Genomic DNA, 17,966 nt, shown 5'->3' on the forward strand with positions numbered 1-17,966 from the left:
CCAGAAGTACAGCACTGAGAGACACCTGTGCCCACAGATCCAAGGTTTGGAATTCCTGTCAAACGTACATCTACTAAATACTGATGTGAAGGAGGTGGATGCTTATGTAGTCAATTATTTTGGGTTGTATATTTGTAATTTATTTAGACCACTTTGCAGTAATGTTTCCACTTTGATATTAATGAGTCTCTTTCTGTTGATCAATGTAAAAAAGAGGCCAAATAAGGCCACAATAATTTAATGTTGTATAATAATAAAATGTGAACATTTCCAAAGGGATGAATATTTTTTTATGGTTGTGATGTTAAGAATGCCACACAATTAATTAAATTTATTAAGTTTCTAGGTGGCTGGGGCCTATCTGAGAAACACTGGCAAGCTCTGGATAGGGTGCCAAACCATTACAGTCTCCATTCACATTCACACACCCACGTATTTAGATGAGAACAGGCCATTCTGCCCAACAAAGCTCGGCAGTCCTATCCACTTAATTCTTCCAAAATAATGAAGTTAAGTTTTGATGGTCCTTGAACACTTCATGCTTACATTTGTGCAATGTCTGTATGGAAATGCCAGATATCCTAACCTGCATATTTCTGGAGGTTTGTGAAGTAAACTGGCGTACCTGAAGAAAATCCCACATCAACAACTCCATACAGGCTTCGAACCAGGATGCTATGAAACAGTAGTGCTATACACTGGGCTACCAAGCTGCTCCACAGAGTAAAAAGGGTTCATAAAATATATATGTTTTATTCAAAAGGCATATGTACAAAAATGGTTTTGGTTGAAAATACTATACACATTTTTTTTGATTTCTTTTTCTTGATGATTTTTTCACAAGCATGGGAGTTCTAAATAACAACAGATTCATGTTTGACAGAGCATAACTCCAGTTCTTAAATCTTTACACTGGCTCCCGGTTAAGTTTAATTTCAAAATCCTCCTTTTAACATATAAAGCATTAAATGGTCGAGGTCCGGCTTACTTGTCTGAGCTTATCATGACTTACAAACCAGAGCGCACATTAAGATCTCATGATGCCGGTCTGCTTATGATTCCAAGGATTAATAAAATAACAATGGGAGGCTGAGCTTTTAGTTCCAGGGCCCCTAAACTGTGGAATGGTCTGCCTGCTACTATAAGAGATGCCCCTTCGGTCTCAGCTGTTAAATCCCGGCTGAAGACTCACTACTTCAGTTTAGCATATCCTGACTAGAGCTGCTGATTAACTGTACAGACTGCATCTCTGTTGTTAGTCATTAGCACTAAAACATAAGTAACATGATAGTTATAATTTGTTACTAACCCTCACCTATTCAGTTTCTCTTCTCTGTACTCAAATGTGGCACTTGGTGCCACGGCCCACCTGCCAAGTTGTTCTGCCTGCCTAAGATAAAGTCATCCCTGATGGAGGATCGCAGGAATTGTGGGGTAGAAGGGTCCTTTCATTGGATTGGCTGGCCCAGCACTGTCTCAGCTGTGGAATGGCCAAATGGGGGATGTAGCTTGATTTCTGAGGTCTCCAGGACTCTAAACAAATCCAAATCATATTATCTGATATCATCTACTGTCTAAATTCTGCTCCATAAAAATTTTTATTTTTAAACTGTCTTGAGGATTTCTTCTGTTCTGAGTATTGTATTGTATTGACCCTCTTCTATTTGACACCCACTGCACACCCAGCCTACCTGGAAAGGGGTCTCTCTTTGAACTGCCTTTCCCAAGGTTTCTTCCATTTTTTCTGTATAAGGGTTTTTTTGGGAGTTTTTCCTTGTCTTCTTAGACAGTCAAGGCTGGAGGGCTGTCAAGAGGCAGGGCCTGTTAAAGCCCATTGCGGCACTTCTTGTGTGACATGAATTCAAGTCCAGATGAGCCACTTGAATATTAATGGCCAATAGTTACTCAAGTCTTTAGACCTGCTGCATTGCAGTTCAGAAACTTATGGTTGATCTTTTGCTTTTTGATCATTGTCAATATGGAGTTTGTCCATTGTTCCCATTGCTGTGAATCATTTCTCTGGTGTCATACACATGCGCATGGGAGGCAGCTAAAGGACCTGAATGAGAGTAATTCCATGCCAAACCAGGGGGTGGAGGAGTGCACTAACTCTTTCTCTCACTTCCCTGCAGACCAGTTACGGGAAATTCCACCTTGCCCTGATGATGTCACTTCCAGTCACGGGCCCAATAAAGCCACTTCCGACTTCGGCCCTACTAATGATGTCACTTCCTCCGCTCCACCTTAAAGCTGCCATCTTTGTGCTATCAAGTAGGTTCTGTTGTGGACTGCAGTCTGTAAAAATCTGAACATTGAAAATATCCATTTTGCAGCCAGGAACAATATATGGGTGGCTGCCACGAACATTTTTGTGGCTCTTTTTGTCATGCTTATGATGCTGGGTACTCCAATTTCTTTCCACATCCCATAGCTGGCAATCATGAATAGGTAAGGGTGACCTTAATTACAAAAAAATCATGCAGCTATATTAGCTCCTCAATTTTATTTATATGAATTAAATCAGAAATGACTTCATCCATCTATTCATTTTTATACTAAATGATTTCACAGGGCATGGGATCTACACCTGCTGCCTTAGGCATACAGCTGGCAGCACCATTAGACATATGAGTCTCAGTACTTTAGCAAAACCAACTTTATTCAGCTTGAAACAGGAACAGCACAGTTATTTATTGTAGCAGGATCTACCATTCTCCTATACACAGACATAGCAGTCAGGCAGGGTCGTGGTCAGGTTAGTGGCCTACATTTATAATGTTCCTTGCATCACCCATTGACGGCAAGCGCTTATAGCGCTGCTTAAGCTGCGAGGCGCAGCAGCATTGGGACCCCACGGTTGCCCCGGCAACTGATAAACATTCTGGCGATTCAGGACGTTCTTCTGCGTGTCATCCCGTTGCGGGAGTCCCAAACGAGTTTAGAAACCTTACAACTTTAATTCAAGTATCTGCTATTCCAATGTATTTATATTGTAATTGCTAAGTATTTACTTTCAACACTATAGAGGAACCAGGCATTTTTACCATACAGTGTACTTATAGTAACCACACAGGTAAACACATATTTTTAGTTCTTATTCATAGCTGACTGCAAGGTTATCAACACCGTTAATCCAGTTACACAGTGAGTATAAGTCATCCAAATATGAAGTAAGAACCTCACCACAGTCTATTTGTACCTACCCAAACATGGTTCATGTTACTACGATAGCCAAGACAGGAGTACAGATAATAGAATGCCAAGAATACCATGCTTGGAAATTGAGTGAATGTGGCATCTTTTTGAATCAAAATTTCACAGTTTAGCCTTTTCAGCCGATGCAATGTGACCAGCAGAAGGGGAATGGCTGACAACTTTCTCAAGTGTTTTTGCCACATTACCTGCTGCAAGTTAATATAATATTGACCAGTTATGAGTGCCTATTGATAAATAAATAAATAAATAAATAAATGCCTATTGAGGCATTTAGGCAATATGAATTACACCCACAACTTCAAGTATGCAAACGCAAGTGCCACTCTTTGCTGCTAAAAGATAAATAAAAATTTCAAATGCAAACACAGCAGGCAGTGCACATTTCATTTTCTGGACAACAAAAAACAAAACAAATAATAAAAAAAGAATGTAACAGGTGTACTCGGAGGAATTTAAACTTAAAATTCTAGGAATCTGATTAAACTCCCACTTCATCGTCATACCAATGAGCTAAAGCATAACCTCACACTAAATAAATTTACATTGTAGGGCACTTTTAATATTTCAAAGGAATCTTCACAGAAATTGAGGCAAGAGTTATATATTATTATTTATGTTTTCTTTTCTTCTGCATTTTTAACATAAACAAGCACCTGATTTTATCCTCAGGTCAGTTGCAGGTCATTCTGATAATAAGCAGCCAAGCAAGGATTTTAAACCACAAACCGCCAGCATATTCGTTCTTCCTACAGCTGCTAGTTCACACAAAAACAGGAAGAATTAAAAAATGCAACCTGTGAAACCACTTCAGTAGAGGCTAACAAGGTCAAAGGCCTTCCACTGCTACAGAGAAGCACGAATGCAATAAGTATGATTGTCCTGTACGTGTACAATCAATATGAAAACTTTGAAAAGTGAACATTAACAATGAAAGAAAATACTGTCTTATGTGGTGATATTCAGAAACCTGCCTTATGTTTTCTTATGACCTTGGATTTATTTCAACATACCTTCATTGCCCTTAAAGTAAAAGAATGATTAAACAAAAGAGAGATCAGATCAGACGGTTTCTTGGCAGCAGTCTCTGTCGGGTGCAAGTCTGATGTTCCCCTGACATGCATCGCTTATGAATTTTCAGAGGTATTAATAATGGATACTCCTCTCACTCTTTAACAGGTATAAAACAGAATACATATTTACTTATGGCGCCTGCAACTACAGAGTGGTCTCTCAGAAGCACTAAAAAGAAGGGCATTTTAATCTGTTTCTTTCTCAACCACGGATAAGGACTGTCACAAAAACTGGAGTAACTTATCCTAACAGCTAAAAGCTCATTGGTAATTCATGGCAGGAAGGAGAGATGGTGTCTGCAGCACTTTTTGGTAGAAAGACTCCACTATAAAGATAAAATAATAACTCAGTTATTATAGAAAACAAATGAATGCCGTAAAAAATGTAAAGATAAATTATGAAAATTTTTCAAGTGATCTTTTTTTATTAGAAACAGAAAAGTTTTTCAAATAATAATACTAGTTGGATGATGTTGAGGTTATTTCTCATTTGAACCAGATGTTTTAACTTAAAGTGAAATTTTGTATGCTGGGGGTGAATAATTAAAACATTTGTTTGGCCAACACATGAATACATCGTAGAGTGTGAATTCACCAAAATATATGCATGATGCAATACCAGTACTGCAGTTGGAAATTTACTGAACTTTTAAAGCTTGAATTTCAAAGTCCTAGATGCGTATACCTACTTTTTTCAGGTGTTGATCGGTCTCTTGTGGCTGTTAGCTTTACAAACCTTGAACTTTAAAGCTTGGAATAGTTTAAAATCACCCAAAACCTAATCAAACTCATAAGACTAACAAAATCAAGTTGTTCACAAAGTTACTGTATTTGTGATTATTTTTTAAAATTTAATTAACAAAAAAAAAAAAAAAATGTCCAAATAAGAAACTACGAACATGTGAAATAAAGCCATATGGCGCTCCCACTTACCCCTCATACCCCATCCCATGTCCCTTGTCATACCACCAGGAACTGCCACATTACCAGTTGACCACAGAACCACACTCAACCTAACTAGTGACAACTGGTCTCTGCCTATAAAAGGCTTAACTTTGAAAGCAACAGAATACCAGATGTGAATGGAACCACAAAATTTAATGAGAATCGGTCCATTTGTTGTTAAATTACAGTGCCCAAAAATTTCTTCTATCTGACACACAAGCACACAGACACAGGGACACACGTATTTTCAAATATGCTCAAAACACCTTCTTGGGATATTAAAGGACATTTTTCCATTGAAAATAGTAAGTCTGTTTTTTTTCTTAAAGCCAGTACATCTTCCATATACTGTATGAAATATGAAGAAAGTAATATACATGTCCATAAAGTTTCCTTACAATTTAAAAAAATATTTAAAAAACAAATTTATTGTATGATAAAGAGTAAGATTTGAAGCCGTAGCTGACCTTTCTTTGTCTGTTTCAGATAGATGAGTGGTATATCAACTCCATCCATCCATCCATCCATCCTCTTCCGCTTATCCGAGGTCGGGTTCGCGGGGGCAGCAGCTTGAGCAGAGATGCCCAGACTTCCCTCTCCCCAGCCACTTCTTCTAGCTCTTCCGGGAGAATCTCGAGGCGTTCCCAGGCCAGCCGGGAGACATAGTCCCTCCAGCGTGTGCTGGGTCTTCCCCGGGGCCTCCTTTCGGTTGGATGTGCCTGGAACACTTCACCAGGGAGGTGTCCAGGAGGCATCCTGATCAGATGCCCGAGCCACCTCATCTGACTCCTCTCGATGCGGAGGAGCAGCGGCTCTACTCTGAGCCCCTCCCGGATGACTGAGCTTCTCACCCTATCTTTAAGGGAGAACCCAGACACCCTGCGGAGAAAACTCATTTCAGCTGCTTGTATTCGCGATCTCGTTCTTTCGGTCACTACCCATAGCTTATGACCATAGGTGAGGGTAGGAACATAGATCGACTGGTAAATTGAGAGCTTTGCCTTACGGCTCAGCTCCTTTTTCACCACGACAGACCGATGTAGAGCCCGCATCACTATGGACAGCACACCAATCCGCCTGTCGATCTCACGCTCCATTCTTCCCTCACTCGTGAACAAGACCCCGAGATACTTGAACTCCTCCACTTGGGGCAGGATCACGCTCCCAACCCTGAGAGGGCACTCCACCCTTTTCCGGCTGAGGACCATGGTCTCGGATTTGGAGGTGCTGATTCCCATCCTAGCCGCTTCACACTCAGCTGTGAACCGATCCATATATCAAATATATATCCATATATCATATATTATATATCAACTAGTGATTAAAAATGACCGCTCATTAAGAAAAGGCAAGGTGTGTATCTTTTTTTATTGAAACAAAACCAGATATGCAGGATCAGCTTTATTATACAACAAACTGAACACTGCTATCTAATTTGTCTTTATGATAAAGTGTTTGAACTGTACAAAGACTTTGTGGCTACCTTATACATATTGTTGCAGTCCATTCCACCTCCTCATGATGTTTGGACTAGGAGAAATCAGAAAGCCCAGACAACACTATAATGCTTTTTCTTTTCCTTGGGTACTTACTAGAGCTTGCTGCAGAATGGACATGCCATGTAGGGTCAATAAAACAGATAGCAGAACAAACTTCCCAGAATGTTCACAGAACAAGAACCCAAGACCACCCCATCCAATTAAAAGATCCAAGAAAATTCATATAAAGGATCCATGTGAATGGAAGAAGATAGTTTATATTTGTGTGAAGCCCAAGGAAAAACTACATGCTTTGGAGGGTGTATTCTTTTCCCCTTGTGAAATTGAGCATCGAGCCCATAATGACCTGGGGCCTCATGTATAAATAGCGCATACACACAAAAATGTTGCATACTCCCGTTTCCACGTTCAAATGTATAAAACCTAAACTTGACGTAAAGCCACGCACATTTTCACACTAGTTAAAACCCCGGCGTACACAAGTTCTCCGCTCGGTTTTGCAAACTGGCGGCACCCAGCGTCAAAGCAGTGTGGTTTCCCTTTCTTTTTTAGATCCACATCCCTGACGCAGCTTTATCATATACACTGAAATTAACTTCATATTGTTTATTAGTTGAAGGCATCTGATTGTAATTAACCTGTAACAATATAATGATCCACGGAATAGCCAAAGTATTCCAAATACTGTAGCTGCTTTAGCGTTGTTACTCTCACTGCACCTTCTTTTTCTTTTTTCAGCTGCTCCCATTAGGGGAAAAAGATCATCTTTTTCCATATTACTCTCACTGCACCACTTGGAGTACTTATATCACTGTATCTGAGTGTGGAATCACAGATCTACAGCAACTGATCGGAAAGAGAATTATCGGTATACAACATCAAACACATGGTGCCTCAGTCATGCTGCCTATTTGAACTGCTCTCATGCAGCAAACGGTTCAGAGCCTTTCCTGTACTGACCTTGCCGTTCAGAAACAGTTTCATCCCAAGAACTACAAACGCAATCAATCAGTCCATCAAGTGCTCCTTGTAGAATTGTTTGTACTTATTAGTACAATTACCTCACTGTAAACATTTGTAAATATCATTTTTAAGATGAAATGCAGCAAATTATGCTTATTATATTATACAGATATAAAGTTAACATCATTTAAATAATCTATATTGTTAATAATTAAACATGTGTGAACATGGTGTCGCAGCGCTAGCAAAGAGCTGGCACTCCATTCACGGATTGTCCCGGCCTCGCGCTGTATTCTTGCTGGGACTGGCGCAACACTGGGATAGATGGATAGAATAATTAAATATGTACTATGAAGAAGAGCACATACAAAACAAAGCATTTAATGTGCTACTTTAGTTACGATGGGATTTGAGAAACTAGTAAATTAAACGATTTTAAGATGAAGTTTACGATGTTCTACTTTAATGACAAAATAAACTATGTGATTAAAGTGGAAATTTCGAGATTAAAGTTGACATTTCGAGCTTTTATCTCACTGTGTCCCTATTTTTTTTTCTTTTCTCTGTACAGTGGAACCTCGGTTCATGAACGTCTCGGTACATGTACAAATCGATTTACGACCAAAAGTTTGCCAAACTTTTGCCTCGGTTCACGACCACACACTCGGTATACGAACAAGCCAGTTTCCCTTTCGGTTTGTACATGTTCAGTCTCTCCCTGTGCATTTCCTGTGCAGCGAGCAAGAGAGAGAGAGAGAGCAAGAGCGTGCGACACACACACACACACACACAGGCAGCGTGAGAGAGAGCACACACACAGGCAGCGCGAAAGAGAGACAGACGCACACACACAGCAGTGCGAGAGAGAGACGCGCACACACACACAGGTAGTGAGAGAGAGAGACGCGCACACACACAGGCAGCGCGAGAGAGAGAGAGACGCGCACACACACAGGCAGCGCGAGAGAGAGACAGACGCACACACACAGGCAGCGAGAGAGAGAGCTGGACGCATAAGGTAGGAAGGCAGTTAAAGAATGCACTGGGCTTGATTTTGTTTTCACTTCTGTTTACAGCGATCGGTTTGTAGTGTGCATTATTGCAATGTTACTTGTCTTGGTGGTTTATTAAATTACAGATTTTTTTCAAATGTTCATTTTTTTCCCTGTGCTTAAAACTCATTAAAAAAAAGTGTTTTTAGCCAGCTGTTGGTAGCGCTATAGCGCAAACTATTGCAGTGTTAGTTTTCTTTATTGTTCAAGGTTTTTTCAGTGTTATTTAATATTTTTACATTTAGTTTACTATTACGCTGTGCATTCTATGGCTTATTTAACTATATTTGTGCTTAAAAACGTAAAAAATATATATATTTACATACAGTTCGTATGGTCTGGAACGGATTAATTGTATTTACATACAATCCTATGGGGAAAATTGCTTTGGTTCACAACCAAATCGGTTTACGACCAGAGTTTTGGAACAAATTATGGTCATTAACCGAGGTTCCACTGTACTCTAATAAGCTTTCATATGACACTCAAGACGGTGGGCTACGACTCGCCTTTTCACGGCAACTTTGATATCTGACAACTTATTTTTTATTTCGGGAACTGTGCGACTTTGTGAACTTGAGCTTTCAAGACACTCTATGTCACTCGATCAACTTCCTTTTGTTGTTTATACCACTGTTTAAACCAACAAATAATATGTTTTTCCTTGCCTCCATTTGGTATTAGCTGAAATTCTTCTATTTTCCCCTGTGTTTTTGCCATTGTTTTTTCACAGAATGCTGAGGTTAAGGGCTATTTATATTGATTTACATATTCAAAGAGGTGTAATTCTGGAAGGAGTTGGGGCGGGACAGCAGATGCATGCACATGCGTTACTTTTCACGCTGACTGGGATCTATGGAGCGGAAGAACGTGGAAGTTGGTGAACGCACAGATTTATGCATCTGGATTTTTTTGTGCATACGCACATTTCTGCTTTTGTCCTTATGCTATGTTTTAGTGTGAATTTTATGCATGGCGTTATGCATGAGGCCCCTGGACAGCAGTTCCAGACTTAATATATACAAATACTGTACGTCATTTACACACATATATCTTGTCCCATCTAGGCTATAGATTTGTACAAAAGACAGGCAGGAGAGGTGTAAGCAAGCAGAACTGTTATTTTTGAACTTGCAGGACCAGTACTCAGGCTTCATTCAATATTAGAGCCTTAAGTCAAAAACACAGCAAAGCAGAAAACCTCCTAGTTGTCTTCATTACTACAACTACAATTCTTCAGTTTAAATGAACCCATAGGCGTGTTCTTCAAGAGGACTTGACTGTAGAGAAAAAGACACAGCAGAGGTTGGGACAGGGTCAAAAGATGTTTTCACAGGACAAGGTAAAGAAGAGGACAACAGCTAAGTGGACTGGATTTAAAGACACGCAGTAATGTGTGATGAGTGCTTTATGTGGTATGTCAGCAGCTGAACCAACTTTTAGCATTATGAGGCTTTGTTTCTTTTGTATTTGAACACTGTTTAAAACAGTGTTTTTCCTGTGGCTAAAGCTGCACCAGAGGATGAGGACACTATATATATATATATATATATATATATATATACTGTATATAAACAAATTCAGTGGAGTGGAACACTGCTCAGCAGTTCACAATGATCCACATGATTTATTTTGCTTAGTGTTCTAATGACAGTAGGTCTGTACTAAATATTAATTATAGTTGATGTAAATGAGAAAATGAAGTAAGTGTGCTATGCAGTGGATGGAACTGACTCTTGCCTTACACCCTGTGATGCTGAGACAATCTCTTTGGGATGCTGTAATGTAAAAAGGTAGGTTGAAAAAATGAATGGATGAAGAAATAGATAAAAGTGAAAAGTCAATGATCAAGCTAAATAATGTGTAAGACACATTCAAAATTAAATGTCATTGAATTGATCACATAATTATTTTGATAATTATAAATAACTGTTATACTCAGAACTATAAATAACACACTGTTTCTTTTAATAGCTTTTACACGTATTTGGTTCTTAAATTTGTTTGCCTGACCAAACCTTGGACATGAGCAGCATAATAGCTTAACTGACCCAGTTTTTTTGTGCTATTATAATAAGCAGGTTCTGAGAATAGTACAAACTGCAAGTAAGAAGGTGTGATTGATATTGTCTCCCAAGGGTTTTAACATTCTGCAAAATATCACTGTAAAAAAAAACTAAACAAATGTAATCCCACTCTATAATTTATGTAACAATTCAATAGGCCAATTAAATATTTGCCTCTGCATATGTGTTATAACACGTTGTTATATTGTTGTATATATTTATTTCCTAATGTATAACTACAAAAGACTAGAAGTGAATTTATCATCCTTATGGTGTGATTGCACGGAAAATCTCTGACCTAAAAAAGGATTCTTTTAAAGTTGTCTTTAAATATAGTAAATGCTTTAGATCCCGTTTTCTGTGTTTTCGTGATCATCATCAGTGTCTCCTGTCATCTATAACATTGGAGGCAATTTTTTTCCAGCACGTTCAATCCTGTGGTCATGTGTAATGATTCTGTTATTGCATCAACTCATACTATGTTTTTCTTCATACTAAGTCATGCTAAGAAATACACATATTTCACTTCATTTGATTTTTCTAAGAGCATTGGCTTGGGTCTTGAAAATGAATAGGCCCGATTCAAATAATAGATTGACTGTTGAATGGATGTATTTTGCTCTAATTTCCAATTAAACAATGCGAACAAAATTAACTGATGGTAAATCCATCCATCCATCCATTATTCAACCCGCTATATCCTAACACAGGGTCACGGGGGTCTGCTGGAGCCAATCCCAGCCAACACAGGGTGCAAGGCAGGAAACAAACCCTGGGCAGGGTGACAGCCCACCACAGGGCACGCACACACACACACACACACACACACCCACACACCAAGCACACACTAGGGACAATTTAGGATCGCCAATGCACCTAACCTGCATGTCTTTGGACTGTGAGAGGAAACCGGAGTATCCGGAGGAAACCCACGCAGACACGGGGAGAACATGCAAACTCCACGCAGGGAGGACCCAGGAAGCAAATCCAGGTCTCCTAACTGTGAGGCAGCAGCGCTACCACTATGCCACCCTGATACCCTTTTAAATATAATACTTTTTGAAAATGTTTATTTCTGTAGGTTATTGAGATAGAGATTAGAAAACTTTATTGTCATATGCACTGCAAAAGAATAGTGAAATTCTTGTGCCATAGTTTTCATGTGGAACCGAGATTAGGGTAGGGATGAATGTATAGGCAATAAGATGATGATGCATAAATAAATACCGAAAATAAGAGTAGAAGAGGAATGGCCTAATATACATAGTACAAAATGTACTGTACAGACATATACATAGATTGTAATAAACAGTAAAAAAAATGAAGATGGCAGTACACATGTAACATACAGTATAATTAGACATAAAGCAGAAGGTGGGTACAGTACAGGGCGTGTAAGAACAGGTTACCAAGAGTTCAGTGACCTTATGGCCTGGAGGAAGAAGAGGTCCCTGAAATGGGTGGAGTGAGTTTTGAGGCTCCAGTAGCATTTGCCAAAGGGCAGAAGTGAAAACACAGGATATGCAGGATGACTGCCATTAGGGATGATGGATTTGGTTCTCCTCAGACATCTGGTGGAGTAGATGGCATGAAGCTGTGCACAACCCCAATTGTTTAGTGCCTGCTGCAATATTTAGTTGAATAATACACTGTATAGCTGCAGCATGCTTGATTGTTTCATGAGAGTGTTAGAATACCAACAAATACAGTATTTATTTGTATTGCATTGTATAATAATATTAAACGTAATTGAACTAAATTGGGGAAAGGCATGCGTATTTAGTACTGCAGTCTGTTATTCCAACAACCCAGTTCAATTTCAACACCTGGCAGCTATCTGTATAGAGCATGCACATTCTGCCTTGCCTCTATATGGACAATGTTGACCAAATTAACCAAAAAATGTATAATTTTCTATGTACTCCAGTTTTTCTACCAATGACATCTCTTTATGTTTAATTGATGATTCTTAATTTGACCCCATGTGGGTGTTTATATGAATGGGCCCTGCAATGCCTTCACCAGGATTGGTTCATGTCTTGTGCCAGTGTTGTGGGGAAAGGGTCTAAACCTCCATGACTCAAAATAGGTTAGTCAATTTTGATAATGTTATTTTGTGAATTTAGCCTGAATAGGTTCAAGTTGTTTTGAATGCTATAACTGAATGACATGCAATAAGGATAAAGAAAAATCAACTGCCTGATGCTTCTTCCACCAAATTTACACACCAACTCTTGTCTTTCTGGGATCTGTCGTCTAATCTACCACCATTCAATGCAAGGCCTTAACCAACCCAATACAGAACTCCAATCAATCATATTGGACAATTCAGAGTCAGCAAATAACCCAATCCTGTGTTGATAGACAGTCAGACTTCCTATAAGAAGCATATGTGAAGGCAGAGAGAAAATGAAAACACAACACAAAAGGCAATTAACTCAGGCCATATGTAAACTCGGACCCAGTTCTTTGTGTTATGTAATGCTCCACCATGCAAATTTTTCAATTGTTTTTTATTTTATATATAACTTTTTCTCAGGGTTTGCATTATGAGAAAGGTAAGAAAATGACCACATTTATAATTAAGGGGTATTAAAAGTATCTTGTAATACTATATTTAAATCTGTTTATATTCTACTAGCTGTCCCCCGCGGCTCCACCTGCGTAGTAGTGAAAAAGGAAAAACTTCAAAAATCAATAAACAAACAGGTATCGCTAGCTAAGCAGAGGCAAGGTACACTCCAAAATGTGGCAACAGGTAGACAGACTTTAATTGAGGCTGGAGCATGATGGAGGATGGCCCTGCCCGGCTCCCTACTCCTAACGTAACGCTTCCCCCTCCCCTCTCAGATTAGTGCGAATAAATCACTCCTGCAAGAGAACTATGATATTTGGTGCAATAAGAGAATTCACAAAATCAACCAGAATGTTCAAGCATATTATAGAAAAAAACCCAATCTAAATCCGTTAAGTAGTTCTCTTGTAAAAAGCGGACAGACAGATGTTGGATTATATATATATAGAGAGAGAAGGATAGAACAATAAGACAAAGGCCTAGGATAGAAAAAACACTTAGGTACTGTATGTATCACTGAAGCAATTAGAACGGAGCTGAGAAAATAAACTATAAATGAACATGATTTGTAAAAATCAAACATAAGGAATTGTGACCAATGTGAACATATTCTAGAAAGCAATGAAAGTGAGTGGTGATCGAAAAATTTTGTTTGTTTTATGTGTTCTGTTTCATATTAATTTAATGGATGGTTGTTCACCCCCAACCCCTGCCCAAGAGATGAAAAGGTGTAATGTAATTCAACTTTGCATAAATAATATAATTCAAATAAAATAAAAATTACTTTCTTGCTTATAGTTTCCTTTTGAGACCATAAACGATATAAGCAATACTACTGTGTTGAGAGATCACTGTTCTCTATTTACAGATCAACCGCTTTCACTTCAACCATTTTAATCACCTACTTTATTACTCTCTGTGTGTGTGTGTGCGTATTCCAAATGAAAACAATCTTCCCTACGGCAGTTTGTTCTTTTTCCCATGGATGTGTTCCCATCTCTGTCATTAGTGAATTTAAGTATTTACCTGTGAGTACATGTATTTTGGCAACAGGACACAATGAGCCGAAGACTAAGATGCTATTCATGATATAACATGCTGACACTTGATGACTACATTATATAATGTTACAAAAGTTGCAGAAAAAAAAATAACACAAAAAGTTTTTCAGAGGACTTTAAATCTGGAAGTTTATCCCTGAAGACATAGTGTTATCTTGGATATTGCATGTCACTTACTTTTACTAATAAATGAAACATTCGTCCTACATTGATGCATTTACAGTCATCTGCTAGAATATGTTTCTGAAAGAAGGGAAATAAAGAACTACTTCCCTATCATCATTCCACAGCTCATTTAGGCATGTGTGGATTTGCTTTTTGGGGAGATGTGAAACTTAAACAAAGGTTTAATAGTTTCTGTTTTTGGGTTAGAACAATGAAAAGCTATTTTATTAATAGCATCCCTTCATAAATAAAAGTCTGTTTGTATTAATACTAGTAGACTGTCTGTTCTGTACACTGGCATTCTTGATATCTAACTGAGCAATTGATCTTAACCTATTGGGAACATTTAAACAGGAGAAAATTAGAGAAAGTCTAAGGATATATTATGACTTTTTTTGTGTGCCATGTATACAGAGTGTTCTTAGAGACACTTGATGGACATTAAAGTTGTATAGTGTGTAAAACTATGCCAACAATATGAGAGGTATTACTGAATTCCATATGTAAGGCACAGCTATAACTGCTTCAACCAGGCAATCTGCAGTTCATGACTACAATCCTTAACAAAAAACTGGTTGAGCCTCATGTACTGAGTGACTGCCTAGCTGAATAAAATTTTACTTTAGTATTGTAATTAGAAACTTACAGGTACTTCACAAAGCTGGATAAAACCTGGTCAGGTTTAAAATCTTTCATACTTGTATAAATGCAACTGAGGACTGGATGGAACTGAACTGCAATTTTAAAAAGGGTGACCCAGTGCTTACTAATGTTGATCAGCGAAATTTGCCAAAGCATTTTTCACATTATAATTTCTGGGTTCGTCAGTGACCTTGTTTGACAAATTTTTTTGTGATATTTCACTGTTTTGTTGGCTTAGGCAAACTGTTTTTTCCACAACATTTCTTATTGCTGTGCAAAATCAGTATGACACAGAGCTGTAGCAGCCAATTTCTAATGAGGATGTCACTACCCGATCTGTGCTGCCTGCCCGATTTGCATCGCACATATGCAGAACTTTAAAATCTCTCATCCTCATACTTTGTGGTGTTGCCCGATCTGCTTCACCCATGGTTGAATTTTCGGTGTATACACACATGCACGATGTCACTACCCAATTGGTAGTGTGCTGGATTTGCAAACAGTTTGCATTTTAAAAAAAGAAAACTTCACTGAACATTACAATTTATGCCACAGCCTAACCTGAGCTGTGCATGCAGATACACAACTTGCAGTATTTTAATCTGAAGGATACATTTGCTGGCCAATATTATGACAGTAATTTCTTGTTCTACATTGGTTCAATGTATGTGATATCTTTACTGCTCAAGCATGGCGCTTTAAAGCATGCCGTGCTCTGGTGGTATTAATTAGTCATAGTTATAGGAGCTTTGGAGACACGGACGAAGTTAAAGGACTCGGAGAAACGTGGACTCAGAGTATAATTTTATCTTGGGGAGTCATGGTGGCGCAATGGTTGGCACTGATGCCTCACAACCCAAGCAGAAGTTTTGGCCACAGTAATTAGTCCAGTAAAATTGCCAGATGCTTCCCTAGCCCTCATGGACACTTAAAAGACCATTGCACTGATATAAAACACTCAAGCATAGTTCAGTTTCTCATTGATTTTAGTGCATTTTGCTTAATTTGCCAAAATTTCTGAACGTTTCTGCATTTTTGCTGAAGTTGAGGTTACGCGAAAGTGGGGTTTTCTCATAATAAGTGTTTGGTTTAGAATTATCACTCACAAATCAAACCAGAGACTCTAAGACTGCTAGCATACATACTGAATATAGAGCAGCATCAAAAACATATAGCCAGGAACAATTGATGGACCATAATGAATAATAAAATGACAGCAATAATGAAATTAGTGGAGGCTGATTTTATTCTCTGTAAAAAACAAAGGTTTATTATTATTTGGTAGTAGTATTAGTTGGTTTGTAGCTTTATAACAAAACTGCATTAGAGTTAAACATCAAGACAACAGAACAATAAGCAAAAGTGCTGCTTATAATGGTAAATATTTTTTCATGTTTCATATTGAGCTTCAAATACTATATTTCAACGACAGTTTCTGTCCAAAATGTTCATTGGCATATTTTGTAAGTTAACAAGGTAAAAAAGCATTAACACCACAGGCACCTTAGACACTTAAAATATAAAAATAAGTGCATTTGTTATCTTAAATAACAACGTTTATTTATATAGCACATTTTCATACAATTGATGTAGCTCAAAGTGCTTTACAGGATGAAGAAATTAAAAAAGACACAATATAAAAATAAAATTGGGCAATACTAATTAACATAGAATAAAAGTAAGGTCCGATGGCCAGGGAGGACAAAAAAAAAACTCCAGACGGCTGGGAAAAAAAAAAAAATCTGCAGGGGTTCCAGGCCACGAAACTGCCCAGTGCCCTCTAGGCATTCTAACTAACATAAATGATCTCAATCAGTCCTCATGGTTTTCAAGCTTCACATAGAAGAACTTCATGATGATGGTCATGTGGACCTCTGGCCTTCAATCCATCAATGTAGGGACATCACAGTGCTTTGATTGGGTGGTGGTGGCGCAGAAAACTGAAAAAAGAACAGCAGAGGAGGTAGGGATTAGTATGGATTTCGGAGCCACCATGAATGATAATGATAATTAAATACATATACAAAAAATCACACAAATAAATCACACAAGGAAGAGGAGGGAAGACACTGAATATAAATAAAATATTAAAAACAAAACAAACATTTTAACTGCTCCACAGTCCGTGTCTATTACAGCTTTTAAACCCTAATTTATCAGGTGAGGCAGGTTGTCCTCATGTCCACCTCTTCATTATTACCAAAGGAGTTTCTCTTGTCTCTACCAGTCTGATTTTCTCATCATCCTGGCTCCTCATACTCCAACCAGTAAGACTTTCCCTGAATTCTACTCCTGAATCTTAGACGAACTAAAGGGTTCAGCCTTAAGATGACTTTAAACTCCTTTGCTGATTGACATCCTGGTCGAGTTCCAGAGTCAGTTTTGTAATTTTTTGGATCAGGATCCAGGTTATTGTAGATCTCCTTGAGAAGTCTCTGCTATTCCAAAAAATGAGCCATACTGCATGTAGACCTTAAAAGGCCAGGTCTCTGTGCCCAGGTTAACAATACTGCAATATTATTTTTAACTTGGAATTAAAATTTATGTTTTCAGCTTTTCCTCATAGATCTGATCCAGGTTACATGAAAGAATATGACTGCTTGCACTGCAGCAATTATATTATCACCTCAAAATTACAGAAATAAAATATGTTTCACGTTCTGAATCCCTCATAGTCTATTAGATAGATAGATAGTTAGATAGACAATAAGT

Source organism: Erpetoichthys calabaricus, chromosome 6, assembly GCF_900747795.2.
Source record: "Erpetoichthys calabaricus chromosome 6, fErpCal1.3, whole genome shotgun sequence".
Classification (NCBI taxonomy): Eukaryota; Metazoa; Chordata; class Cladistia; order Polypteriformes; family Polypteridae; genus Erpetoichthys; species Erpetoichthys calabaricus.